Raw genomic sequence first — 14,502 nt, 5'->3', positions numbered from 1 at the left:
GAACTTCCTTACTCGCTCACAAGACAAATATTCCAGGCTCATCGTATTCTTTCCCTGCCCCAGTCTGGGAATCAGTCATTTCTCCAAGGAGCCCTGGTTACTTTTAGTAGAGAGTGATAGCTTTTTTTTTTTTTTTTTTTGGAGTTTGATGGTTTTATTAACACAAATACAATGTGCACATAAGCTTTTTATATTCTTCGCTGCACAGCCTGGCATTAGGATTGGTGACTCTGATGGCCAGTTGGGCTGCTTTTTCTAAATGGATTTGGGGTTCTTGGAGGAGACATTGCTCACAATCTCTGCACAGTAGGATTTGTTGCACATCAGCAGCACTTCAAGTTCCTTGACGTTGTGGACTAGGAACTTCCGGAGGCCACTGGGCAGCATGTGCTTTGTTTTCTTGTTGCTCCTGTACCCAGTGGTCAAGATCTGACCTATGAATCTTCTGCGCACCATGTTGTCAGTGCCTTTGGGTTTCCACCAGTTGTGCTTAATTTTGACATATTGGTCTGACTGGTGCTAGATGAACTTCTTGGTTTTTTTTTTTTGTAAATGATCTTGGGCTTCACCAGCGGTCTGTGGGTGGCCACCTCTGTAGGAAGCACTGAGGAAAAGAGTGGAGAGTGATATTTAGAAATCCATATCTGAATAGTAGCTGTGCTCATTGTTACTGAGATGTAATGGTACCCAGGCCTTCTCAGAATACTGTAGAATTCTGTAGAATTCTGAACTAGGAAATATATGTGTATAAACATATATGTGTGCATTTGCATTTATTTCTATCTTCCTCTATTAAAAATAATTCACACTGCTACCTTCAATTCCAGTCAAACACCATAGGGTTCATTCTAGCTTTACCCCTTTCCAAGTTTGTACCTTCCTTCTCTGGTAGTAAGAAATCAGACTTCCATTATCATTAATACATTTGTTTACTTAATCTCTGAGTGTAGGTGATCTTCGGGCCATTGTAGGGCCACCAGTTGCTTGGACATCTCATGCAGGCCCCAACTTACACCCTGTTCAGAACCTCTCCCCGTAGGAGGAAGGTTTGATGGTAATCTTAAAACTTAGTTATAACTTAAGCTTTCTTAGTAACTTTTTCTGGCTTGGTCATTCATAAATATTTCCAAATCCTTTGGGGCTTAATTTGTATTTCCCATTTCTACAACTCTCATGGTGTAACGAGTTCCACAAGTCTAATCTTGACTTCGTGAAACAGTACTTCCTCATATTTCCTAAATTTAAGTTTCTTGAATTTTAAAAGGTGGTCTTAAATTCTTAAATTTCAGTATTTGGTGCACACATTTCCAGTAGTTCAATTTCAGCCCCAAAGTCAACAACCACAGAATTTGTTCACCTCTTACCCATATGGTACACAGTTGTATACATTTTGATCATGACCTCTTTAAATGTGTGAGCAGTCAAATCTTTGTGGACAGCATTGTCTTTTGCCACTTTCTTAATTCTTTTCAAAAATTTTCCTAGTTCCATTATATGATTTTTGGTGTCTGATTATCATTTTATACAATGTTCCAGCTGTTTTGCATAGGGCAGAACCAATTTCTCTGTTTTCCTGTTTCTCCTTGGGCCAACTGTTCCTTGTTGAGGGAGCCTAGAATGCAGGAGCCTGAACCCAATCAGGAGGAATAATTGTCCCAAGTGACTAGTAAGAGGTAAATCAGAGGATAAATGGCATTCTTGTTTTAGGAACAAGGGAGGCCAAAGAGGGCACCTGGTGAGAAAAAGAGGCCTCTGAGCATTTTCTATAAATGAGGCTGTGGGACCTGACATGGTTTTGAGGGCTCTGGCTTCTTGGTTTAAAGACAAGAGTTAAGGCAGATGATAGCAGAACATGGAACTAATGTTTTGTGGGAATAAACTATAGTAAATGTGAAGTCCTGTTCCTGAATCAAAGTCTGTTCTCCAGACCCTTCGTTCTTTATGCATATTTAAATAATTTCAAATAACACATTTTGTTGTGGTCTTTTTTTTTTTTTTTACATCTTCAGAAAGTTTTTATTATGCAGTTTTAGAGCAGGTTGTAATTTTGTCCAGACAAATAAATTTTGACTTTTAAAACAATAAAATTCATATAGAATTAACTCTTGCTGATACTGAAGTTGTAGATAAAACTAAGCACTTTCTCAACATTTTTACTAGGCATTTTGGTTCAAAAGTCAGTTGAATTGGTAAAGAAATGCCATCTTGAGTTTTAAGTAAGCAATCAAATAATTTAAAAACTGGGGGAGAAATACTCAGAAAATTGTTTTTTTTTAATAATTTTTTTTATTATATTATGTTAGTCACTGTACAGTACATCCCTGGTTTTTGATGTAAAGTTCCATGATTCATTAGTTGCATATAACACCCAGTGCACCATGCAATATGTGCCCTCCTTAATAGCCATCACCAGCCTATCCCATTCCCCCACCCCCTCCCCTCTGAAGCCCTCAGTTTGTTTCCCATAATCTCTCATGCTTCATTCCCCCTTCTGATTACCCTACCTTTCTTTATCCCTTTCTTCTCCTACCGATCTTCCTACTTCTTATGTACCGTAAATGAGTGAAACCATATGATAATTGTCTTTCTCTGCTTGACTTATTTCACTTAGCATTATCTCCTCCAGTGCCATCCATATTGCAGGAAGTGTTGAGAAATCAGTCTTTTTGATAGCTGAGTAATATTCCATTGTATATATGGACCACAGCTTCTTAATCCAGTCATCTGTTGAAGGACATCTCGGCTCCTAACATGATTCGGCTGTTGTGGACAATGCTGCTATGAACATTGGGGTGCATATGGCCCTTCTCTTCACTACGTCTGTATCTTTGGGGTAAACACCCAGTAGTGCAATGGCTGGATCATAGGGTAGCTCAATTTTTAACTTTTTGAGGGACCTCCACACTGTTTTCCAGAGTGGCTGTACCAACTTGCATTCCCACCAGCAATGTAGGAGGGATCCCCTTTCTCCACATCCTCTCCAACAATTGTTTCTTGCCTTGTCCGTTTTTGCCATTCTAACTGGTGTAAGGTGGTATCTCAGTGTGGTTTTGATTCGAATTTCCCTGATGACTACTGATTTTGAACATTTTTTCATGTGTCTGTTAGCCAATTCTATGTCTTCATTGGAAAAGTGTCTGTTCATATCTTCTGCCCATTTTATGATTTGTTTATTTGTTCCTTGTGTATTGAGTTTGAGAAGTTCTTTGTAGATCTTGGATACCAGTCTTTTATCTGTAGTGTCATTTGTAAATATCTTCTCCCATTCCATGGACTGCCTCTTAGTTTTTTTGACTGTTTCCTTGGCTGTGCAGAAGCTTTTTATCTTGATGAAGTCCCACAAGTTCATTTTATCTTTTGTTTCTCTTGTCTTTGGAGATGTGTCATGAAAAAGGTTGCTTTGGCTGATGTCCTATAGGTTGCTGCCTATGCTCTCCTCTAGGATTTTGATGGATTCCTGTCTCACATCGAGGTTTTTCATCCATTTGGAGTTTATCTTTGTGTATGGTGTGAGAGAGTGGTCAAGTTTCATTCTTTTGCATGTAGCTGTCCAATTTTCCCAGCACCATTTATTGAAGAGACTGTCTTTTTTCCACTGGCTGTTTTTTCCTGCTTTGTCAAAGATTAGTTGCCCAAAGAGCCGAGGGTCCATTTCTGGGTTCTCTATTCTGTTCCATTGGTCTATGTGTCTGTTTTTGTGTCAGAGTGTAGGGATAGAGGGTACATTCCTCAATCTCATAAAAACCATCTATGAAACGCCTACAGCCAAATATCATTCTCAATGGGGAAAAGCTGGAAGCCTTTCCCTTGAGATCAGGAACACGACAGGATGCCCACCCTCGCCATTATTATTCAACATAGTACTAGAAGTCCTTGCAACAGCAATCAGACAACAAAAAGGGATAAAAGGTATCCAAATCGGCAAAGAAGTCAAACTGTCTCTCTTCGCAGATGACATGATACTCTATATGGAAAACCCAAAAGACTCCACCCCCAAACTACTAGAAGTTATAGAGCAATTCAGTAATGTGGCGGGATACAAAATCAATGCTCAGAAATCAGTTGCATTTCTATACACGAACAATGAGACCAAAGAAAGAGAAATTAGGGAATCCATTCCATTTACAATAGCACCAAAAATCGTATGTTACCTTGGAATTAACCAGAGACGTAAAGGCTCTATATTCTAGAAACTACAAATCACTCTTGAAAGACATTGAAGAAGACACAAAAAGATCGAAATATATTCCATGCCCATGGATCGGAAGAATAAACATAGTTAAAATGTCCATGCTACCCAGAGCAATCTACACTTTCAGTGCTATCCTGATCAAAATAACAATGACATTTTTCAAAGAACTGGAACAAACAGCCCTTAAATTTGTATGGAACCATTTATTGAAGAGACTTTTTTTCCACTGGATGTTTTTTCCTGCTTTGTCAAAGATTAATTGACCATAAAGTCGAGGGTCCATTTCTGGGTTCTCTATTCTGTTTCATTGGTCTATGTGTCTGTTTTTGTGCCAGTACCATGCTATCTTGGTAATCACAGCTTTGTAGTATAGCTTGAAATCAGGCAACATGATGCCCCCAGCTTTGATTTTTGTTTTCAACAATTCCTTGGCGATTCGGGGTCTTTTCTGGTTCCACACAAATTTCGGATTGTTTGTTCCAGCTCTTTGAAAAATGTCGTTGGTATTTTGATCGAGATGGCGTTGAAAGTGTAGATTGCTCTGGGTAGCATAGTCATTTTAACTATGTTTATTCTTCAGATCCATGAACGTGGAATGTTTTTCCATCTTTTTGTGTCTTCTTCAATGTCTTTCATCAGTGTTCTGTAGTTTCTAGAGTATAGATCCTTTACCTCTCTGGTTAAGTTTATTCCAAAATATCTTATGGTTTTTGGTGCTATTGTAAATGGAATTGATTCCCTAATTTCTCTTGCTTCAGTCTCATTGTGTATAGAAATGCAACTGATTTCTGAGCATTGATTTTTGTATCCTGCCGCATTACTGAATTGTTGTATGAGTTCTGGTAATTTGGGGGTGGAGTCTTTTGGGTTTTCCATATAAAGTATCATGTCACCTGTGAAGAGAGAGAGTTTGACTTCTTCTTTGCCAATTTGAATACCTTTTATTCTTTTTTGTTGTCTGATTGTTGTTGCAAGGACTTCTAGTACTATGTTGAACAATAGTGGCGAGAGTGTGCATCATTGTCGTGTTCCTGATCTTAAGGGAAAGGCTTCCAGTTTTTTCCCACTGAGAATGATATTTGCTGTAGGCTTTTCATAGATGGTTTTTATAAAATTGAGGAATGTGTCCTCTATCTCTACATTCTGAAGGGTTTTAATCAGGAAAGGATGCTGTATTTTGTCAGATGCTTTTTCTGCATCAATTGAGAGGATCATATGGTTCTTTCCTCTTCTCTTATTAATGTGATCTATCACACTGATCGATTTGTGAATGTTGAACCACTCTTGCATCCCAGGGATGAATCCCACTTGGTTGTAATGGATAATCCTTTTAATGTACTGTTGGATCCTATTCGCTAGGATCTTGTTGAGAATTTTGGCATCTGTATTCATCAGGGATATCAGTTTGTAATTCTTTTTGATGGGGGTCTTTGCCTGGCTTTGGGAAAGTGAAGGGATAGAGAACCATTTTTCCTGCCAATGGACCTCAAAAGAAAGCTGGGGTAGCAATTCTTATATCAGACAGATTAGATTTTAAACTAAAGACTGTAGTTAGAGATACAGAAGGACAGTATATTATTCTTAAAGGATGTATTCAACAAGTAGATATGACAATTATAAATATCTATGCCCCCAACAGGGGAGCCGCTAGATACACAAGCCAACTCTTAACCAGAATAAAGAGACAGAGATAATAATATGTTAATATTAGGGGACCTCAACACTCCGCTGTCAGCAATAGACAGATCACCTAAGCAGAAAATCAACAAAGAAACAAGAGCTTTGAATGACATACTGGACCAGATGGACCTCATAGATATATACAGAACACTACACCTCAGAACAACAGAATACTCATTCTTTTCGAATGCACATGGAATTTTCTCCAGAATAGATCGTATACTGGGTCATGAAGCAGCTCTCAACCAATACCAAAAGACTAAGATTATTCCCTGCATATTCTGAGACCACAATGCTTTGAAACTGGAACTCAATCACAAGGAAGAATTTGAAAGAAACTCAAACACTTGGAAACTAAGAACCATCCTGCTCAAGAATGATTGGGTAAACCAGGAAATTAAAGAAGAACTTAAGCAATTTATGGAAACCAATGAGAATGAAAACACATCAGTCCAAAACCTGTGGGACACCGCAAAGGCGGTCCTAAGGGGAAAATACATAGCTATCCAAGCCTCACTCAAAAGAATAGAACAATCTAAAATGCAGTCCTTATATTCTCACCTTAAGAAGCTGGAGATAGAACAGAAGAACAGGCGTAACCCATGCACGAGAAGACAATTAAGATTAGAGTAGAGATCAATGAATTAGAAACCAGGAGCACAGTAGAGCAGATCAACAGAACTAGAAGCTGGTTCTTTGAAAGAATTAATAAGATCGATAAGCCACTGGCCAGACTTATTCAAAAGAATAAAGGACCCAGATGAATAAAATTAGGAATGAAAGGGGAGAGGTCACGGCCAACACCAAGGAAATAGAAACAATCATTAGAAACTATTATCAAGAGGTATATTCCAATAAATTAAACAACCTGGAAGAAATGGATGCCTTCCTGGAAATGTATGAACTACCTGTATAAAGACTGAAACAGGAAGAAATTGATTATCTAAACAGACCGATTAATCATGAAGAGATTGAAGCAGTGATCAAAAACCTCCCAAAAAAACAAGAGTTCCAGGGCCTGATGAATTCCCTGGGGAATTTTACCAAACATTCAAAGAAGAAATAATACCTATTCTCCTGAAGCTGTTTCAAAAAATAGAAACAGAGGGAAAACTACCAAACTCATTCTATGAGGCCAGTATTACCTTGATCCGAAAACCAGCCGCAAGTTTCTATTCTGTCATTTACTAGTTGTTGGTCTGTAAGAGTTACTTAAATTAGAACTCCTCTCCTTACCTATGAAATAGAGATAATATATACCTTATGTGATTTATTTGCAGAACCTGTATATAAAGTGTCTGACCTATGGATGCTTAGGAAGTGGTAGCTATCTTTGTAATTAGGACTACTATAGGACTCCATATTGCTTCTTGAGTTGCCCTATTATGAAACATTCCTGGGATACTCTAGAAATGACCACCAGATGCTTATAACTCTGAGGAATAGCAATTTCCCCCCCTCCATTCCATGGTACTGGAGGTTTTGTACTCAACATTAACTTATTCCTCTATTCCATTGTGTCCTTCAGTATGTGGAGGCCAGGCAGCCTACTGAGGTTTTGGATCAGAGTCCATTTCCACCAGTTATACACACTTGTGTTATATTTGGGGCACTGCTTGCCTATTTTCTACTAGAAAGCAAGGTAGAGGAGATGCTGGCTGTTTCTGTAGCAGTGATCCTATCACTTGACCCTTGGTGAGGGTCCAGGGGTGACTGTAGTGATGAGAGCTGTGGGTTTGTACTAATTGCATGGACTGCAGAAGCATCCTAGTGCTTATTCCCTAGTGCTGTGGGGGCAAGAGGCTGTTGTGGAAGTGGTAGAAGCTTCTTGATTCCACACCTTATTCATTATGACAGAGAAAGCAGCTCCCTTGGCAGGCAAATTTGGCAGTGTTGTTCCACAAGTCACTCTTGGAGTCACATTCATCCAGCATTTTAATGATATTTGAAGGAGAACTTGCCTGTATTGATTCCCTTTTTCCTGCAGTTAGCTAGAATGACTTGGTTTCCTTCAGTTGAACACTGCCAGAAAAAAATTCTCTAATTTTGGTCTGATGTCCTGGCCTGTGACTGCAGACCCTGGTCTTCCTCTTTTGAGACTTGCTTTCTGGGACTGAAGCCTTGATTCAAGCCTGTCCTGCAGCCATGAATAGATATTCTGATTGGTGGCAACTGTTGGCCTGCTGGAGCTCTCTAGCTTTTATTGGTGCTTAAGTTCCTCCACTGGGCCCCACCTGTCTGAGTGGACTGCACAGTGCATATTGTTGCTTGGGGTATCCTGATCTTGGTATAGCTTTTGAAATCCATGCCTGAATTCCCTACTGCCTCCCTTAATAGCTACTCAGTTCTTCCAGCCCTTTACTCTGGTCTTGAGCTGAACCCACTCTCATGGGCTGTTCTCTGTGGCCATAAATAATCCACAGTGTTATATACCATGGGCTTGATCACAGATCTCCATTGGGCTAGCTCCATGGCACTTGCCCTTTACCCAGAAGAGTTTAGAGTCAGTCACCAATATGTATCACTAGGTTCTCCTTTGAGATCACATACAGAAATACGGGTATTAAGGAGGGCATGTATTGCATGGTGCACTGGGTGTTATATGCAAGTAATGAATCATGGAACATTACATAAAAAACTAGGGATGTACTATATGGTGACTAACATAACATAATAAAAAATTATTATAAAAAAATAGCAAATTTTACAGACTAAATTTTGCAGAAATACCAAAAGCTCTGTTTAGATGTTTCCAACTAGAGAAGAATTAAACTGCCTCTGAGGTAGTTCTCTATTATGAAGAAGTTGAATGATGGTATTGTTTTTAAAATGCTTCTGCTTAAGTCACCATATATTTTTACCTATACCGTGATTGACAAAAGATGAATTTTTCCCACCTTCAAGAGGATAGGTATAGTTTTTATATGGGTTGAATTATAATACTATTTGTCAGAGTAGTAAGTAGGTTAAATAGTGATACATTAGTTTTCTCATAACCAATGAGTAAATAAGTAAGTAGAAAAGTTTCTGTGCTAAGTTATATAAAACAGTTATAACTAGAATTCATAGAATTTTTAAGTACTCCACTATACAATAAGATGAAAAACTAATTTGAAACAAGACCTTTGCCCTGTAGCTAAAATTTGTATCTGAGAGACTGAATATACACGTAGACAATGGTCAGACTATATATACAAATAGAACTTTGACCTAGCAACCTGCCTAGGAAACCAACCCATTTTTTTTTTAATAAGCATCCCAGGAAGCCAGCATGTTATCAATCAGATTTGGAGGAAGTCAGACAGCTATTTTTAGTAATAATCCAGGAAGCCAAACAATAACCTCTAACAGTTGGCCTCAAATGATCGGTTCTTGATTAATAACTGACCATTTCCCTCATTTTTGCCACTGCTTCCAACCTAGGACCGATAGGACAAAGCCAAATGTGTCCCCTAATCAGTCACATTGGATGTTGCACTTCTAGTTGCCCCACCTCTAGGTTCCCCATGCCAACCACCTCCAATCAGGGCACACCTAAAGCCTTCCCTTTTTTCCGTTATGAAACGTCCCCATTCCTCTGCCTGCCTTTGAGTCTTTGACATCATAGGTATGGTGACTGACTCTCTTGCTATAGCAAGCTCCGAATGAATTGCTTTTGCTTGTTCTCATTTGGTTGGTCTTGCTTTATTTCCACCTATCCACAGTGTCTTTAGGGAATCTTGTCTTGTAAAGATGTTTATTTTTTCCCTGTTGCCTATAAGTATGCTGGTATTCTTAAAGTCCTGAGTCAATTTAAAGTTTCTCAATCTCTCAACTTTCCTGTTAATTTCAAATCAGAGGATATAGATTTCTCTTTAATGCTGAATTTGAAAATTTGCTTTATAATTTAAAATTCAACACTATCCATAGTGAAACAGTTCTATAATTCTAGATTGCATTATACCTAAAAATTTAGCAATCTTTGGTATAAAATTGAACCCATTTTGAATGTTAACTAGAAGATATCCATTAATTTAGTTTTATGTGCATGCTCATGTATTTCTTGAGAAATGCAAATGATTATCCAGAACCCACAGTACATTATTTTTCTTTAAGTGTTTCGGTCTTCCTTTGTTTGATTCAGCAACCTTTTCTCATTAGTATCTTCATCTTATTAGTCTTTCTCATTTTATTCTCCTTTCCTTGCATTACAGTAAGTCTTTGTTTCTCAAAGTGTAGTTCTCAAGCCACCTGTAATATCCAAAAAGCTGGTCAAAATGCAGATTCTTGAACCTCATTTCAGAGGCAGACTTTGGAGTGGGTCCCAGGAATTTGCATCGCAAACACGTTCCTCAGATGATTTCTATATATATAACATTCATTTTAATCTCTTTCTATGTTTGTGTATCTATGTATCTGTTTGACTGTATACAGACTCAAATTTAGGAACCACTGGTCTATATGGCAGGTACTTGATAGACATTATAATTTATGACCATTTTAAAGATTAAAGAGATAATTTCTATTTAATTAATGGGATTGTGGCTCAAGATAAGTGACTTGTCCAGGGTCACAGTTAGCAGACTATACAGCTGGGAGTACAAGCCAGATTGCCAACATAGAAATAATTCTCAGTGTTCAAGAAAATTTTTTTTAGCTTTTCTATGGGGACTAACCTTAATGCTTTACCGAATCACCCATCCAATTCTGCTGCAAAAGTCTCTTTGGTAGCTGGGTGTAGACATAGGCTGAATTGTGAGATATGTTTTTGGTAATGAAACTTAACCGTCATCCCATTTATGAGATAAAACAACGTCTCAGTGGGAGCCTTGAGCAAAGGTATGAATGATGAGTTACACCCAGGGTGGTTGTGGACGATCTGCTTAGAGCAGCAAGCAATATCGTTTAAGCAGAGAATCCTGTGTTTGTTGAAATTGGGACTAAACTTGAACTACGGGGATCTAAGTTCATTTTCTTTTGGCAAAACATCTTTAAGGGAAAGTCTTAAAAAGGCTTATAAAAACTTAAAAGGCCCTTGGACATCAAATAGCTCTTACAAATTAATCAGAAACATACGGATTAGATTTCTCATAAAATACTTTAAGTTTAAAATTATGGGAAAAAGCACAGGCAAAATGTCTTTTAGGTTTGTCCAAACCAAACCCTAAATGCTTGGGAAAAGTTGGAAATACTTTAACAAAAGCAGGATGACACTGAGTACATATGCGGCATCTTTAGGTGACACAGGGAAACAGATCCCATTTTACAGTGGAGTGGGGCCTAAACTCACATGGAAATGTGGAAATCCGCTCTGGCAGGTTTCAGTGATGGTGGGTAGTGGGATAAGTGTTGCAAGAGGAGTTGGGAAGGGAGGAGGAGAGTTTGGAGTATGAGAAAATGGTCTTTCACTCTTTCCAGGGAGGTGGGCTAATGGCATTCTTTTCCTGCCTTGGTGCTGGCTCCTTCCCACCCTTGGTGAGTCTTCTAGGAGCAACCTTGGTGTAAAGGAGTGCTATAAGGCTGGGTGGCATACGACCTTCTTAGCCTGTGCCTTCTTAGCTGTCTGATGATGTTCAAGGTACCCTCACCCTAAGGGGAATGCCTACCGTGATCTATGAGGCTTCCTAATCCTCAGTTTCCCAACCACTGAACAGGAGGTAGCACAGACTGGCTGTGGTGTTGGGAAGATTTGGGTGAGATTATTTAATCCATTTAAGCACTAGTGCCTGACACCTTGCAAGTGCTCAGTAAGTTACTATTATTATTCGGCACGATCCTAATGTAATTGTTTTGAGATTTCTAAGGAAAAGGGAGACCATTGCTATCCAGAATGCATTAAGAGGGAAGAATGGAGGAGGGATGCGAGAATGGTTTCCCTTGCGTCCAGGTGGAAGATAAATTTTAGCACTGAATTTAGATATGGGAATGAATGTTCCCTTGTATGGAGGGGTGAATATGATCTATTAATTCCTCCTTTGGATGCAAACAGTTTTTGGGTCTTAAAAAAAATATCAGTCATGGATGCGCAAACGGTTAGTCCTTCTAAATTTGTATTTTGTTTTGGAAATTGATCTGGTTTTTGAATAATATATTTTTGTATGAACTATTGGTCCAATTCAGAGGCTGCAGAAAGTCTTTCCATGGACATGGTGCCTTTCCAAAAGCAAAAGGAAATGTTATTGAAAATAAATAATATCAGTGTTATGAATAATCCTCAATCTAGTTTGATCAGTTTCTTCCCTCCTTTCTGATCTAGGCTTCTGTCTAGAGAGCATGGCCTCCATAAGGGTAACTCAAATTTTGTAAAGCTGGCTAGATCTTTGGAAGTGACCCATTTTCCCAACTTTTCCTCCTCCTCCAACACAGACTCACAGCTTACTCAAGGCTCACGGAGACAGAATACCTAACTAAATTTGTCCATTTTTGGAATCCACACACAAAAATGATTTCTTGTCTTTAAAAATGTTTTGGTTGCTGTCTTCTAGTTTAAAAGAGCTTGAATTAAAATGTGTGGACACAGCCATCATATAGTTGAGTATACACTCTGGACATTTTATAAAATGTTAGATACTTAGAAATGCATAAGCATCTGGGCATGTTAATATTTTGTATTCTTAGATCTTTTTTTTTTGTGTTTGTATTTATGCGACCTTGTAAACCATGGATCAAATAAAACACACCTGTCAAGTTGGAGAAAATGAATGCGAATCTCATTATTGGTTGCATAAGCATTTGTGCATCTGCGTGACTGCATACATATTTTATTTGATTACAGATTTTAAATGAAAGAGGGCTCAAATGCAATAATTTAATGTTACCATGGGAATTCAATTTATTTTATTCTTTATGTTTAACTGTAGTTTTGCTTATCCATTACGGTGGTTACACACTTTCAGGGTATATGTACAGTGGAAAACCATTCACTGCTGAGAACCTCTCGTTAAAACTGGATTGTATAAGCTCAGACCAGTGTGTTACATAATAAGACAATTTACAATCATCATGATAACAGAGGCTGTTTTCTGGAAAGAAAAGATAGCAATATCTGTAAAACTGCACCTGCAAGGAGGCTATAATTTCTGTGTGGCTGTGACAGACAGTGTGAATCATGGATTATTACCATTTTTTAAGGGCTCCATGCATTTCCCATTATTTATTATAGCTCCTATAGGACCTACCCCAGTATACTCACATGGATTGAGATATATATTCAGACACACAGATGTGTATATAGTTATATACATATATTACATGCACATGTATTATGCTTGTGCATAGCAAATTTATAGCAAAGAAAATAAATAAGCTCAATGGTTAAAACCTTGCAAAACACCAAAACTCAGACAAAAGGAACCTTTACATCTGCCTGTTAGGCTTAACTGGAAGGATTCTCAAAGCTGCTGACCAGATTTTCAAGAAGAAAGCTCAATCTTGTTAATGAACCGTAGCCAAAGGCCAGGGTTCCCTCTGGTATACATGTACCCAATGGCCTCATTTGTCATTTTGCTTTGGGCTCTGCTGAGCTGCATCCAACCCCCAGTGCCCACGGATATGACTGATTCCAGCAAAACCAAATGGAACTCTTTCTTTGCACTTTCTTGTTGTCATCAAGCTGTTTATAAGCCCCATTCTCTTGGTGCCAAATGATTCCCTGATGCAAATGAATCACTTCTGTGAAATACTTATAGTATAATCAATTAGATATTTAATAATTCTACATAGCAACAGGGCAAAAACAAAGTGTCAAGTTTGATATGTCTCCTTTTTCTTTCTTGATAACCTTGACCATTCTCAAACATCTCTAGTCCCAGTACTCTGTTGGTTGCTTATTGCCACGATAATGCTGAGTAACAACTATACAACCTCAGAGATGTAATTAGCATTTATTGTTCATCCTAGAGCCAGCTGTGGATTAGCTAGAGGGTTCTGCTGATCTTGGTTGGGCTTGCTCACCCATCTGGGGGGCATCAGACTGTTGAATGATCTCAGATGGCCTCAGCTGGGGCAATTGACCTTTGCCAGTTATCTTCATCTTCTGGCAGTTGAGTCTGAGCATGTTCTTATGGTGTTGGCAGTGGCGCAAGATGGAGGGCAAGCTGGACTGTGAAGCACTTTTCAAATCTTCTTGCATCACAATTGCTAACATCTCATCAGCCAAAGCAAATCATATGGATGAGACCAGAGTCAGACTGGAGGGCATTGCCAAATTACATGGCAAAGGGCACAGATATAGAAAAGGGTGAAGAGTTAGGGCTATGCTTTTGATGTATTATAGTCTTTCTCCCATAGAACTACTTCTCAGGAAAGGATTCAAGCAGTATTTACAGTGAGCTGCAATGATGGTTTTGTGCAAAGCTAAAACATTGCTGGTATCATGGCTGCTTTGATATATGTGATAAAAATACAGAAGAAAAGGAATGCAGCTCTGTGGTGGGGTAAAGATGTCCACTAATTCTTTGTCACACCCTCACCGAGAGGAAGGGTTATTTCTCTATTCTTTTGAACCTGGGCTGGGCCAGTGGCTATTTGATTAATAGAACAGTGGAAGTGACTCTTTGTTCTGGGCCCAGCCCTTTAGGAGACTGGCAGCATCCATATCCCCCCCCCCCTTGGAATATTCATTCTTGCCATATCCTCTCTGAGTGCAGTTG

The 14,502-nt window shown here is 38.7% G+C and overlaps 1 long non-coding RNA gene and 1 pseudogene across 1 annotated transcript in view; one reads left to right on the top strand and one right to left on the bottom strand.

The window, feature by feature from the left end:
- The window catches only part of LOC148109451 (uncharacterized), a 653,768-nt gene that overhangs the window by 32,538 nt on the left and 606,728 nt on the right, over positions 1–14,502 (top strand). The window lies entirely within an intron of this gene.
- On the bottom strand, positions 72–1,491 carry LOC123797973 (large ribosomal subunit protein eL32 pseudogene; annotated as a pseudogene).

The sequence above is a fragment of the Ursus americanus genome, chromosome 9, assembly GCF_024610735.1.
Source record: "Ursus americanus isolate L20-20 chromosome 9, mUrsAme1.1.p, whole genome shotgun sequence".
Taxonomy (NCBI): domain Eukaryota; kingdom Metazoa; phylum Chordata; class Mammalia; order Carnivora; family Ursidae; genus Ursus; species Ursus americanus.
This window is presented reverse-complemented; position numbering and strand designations above follow the sequence as displayed.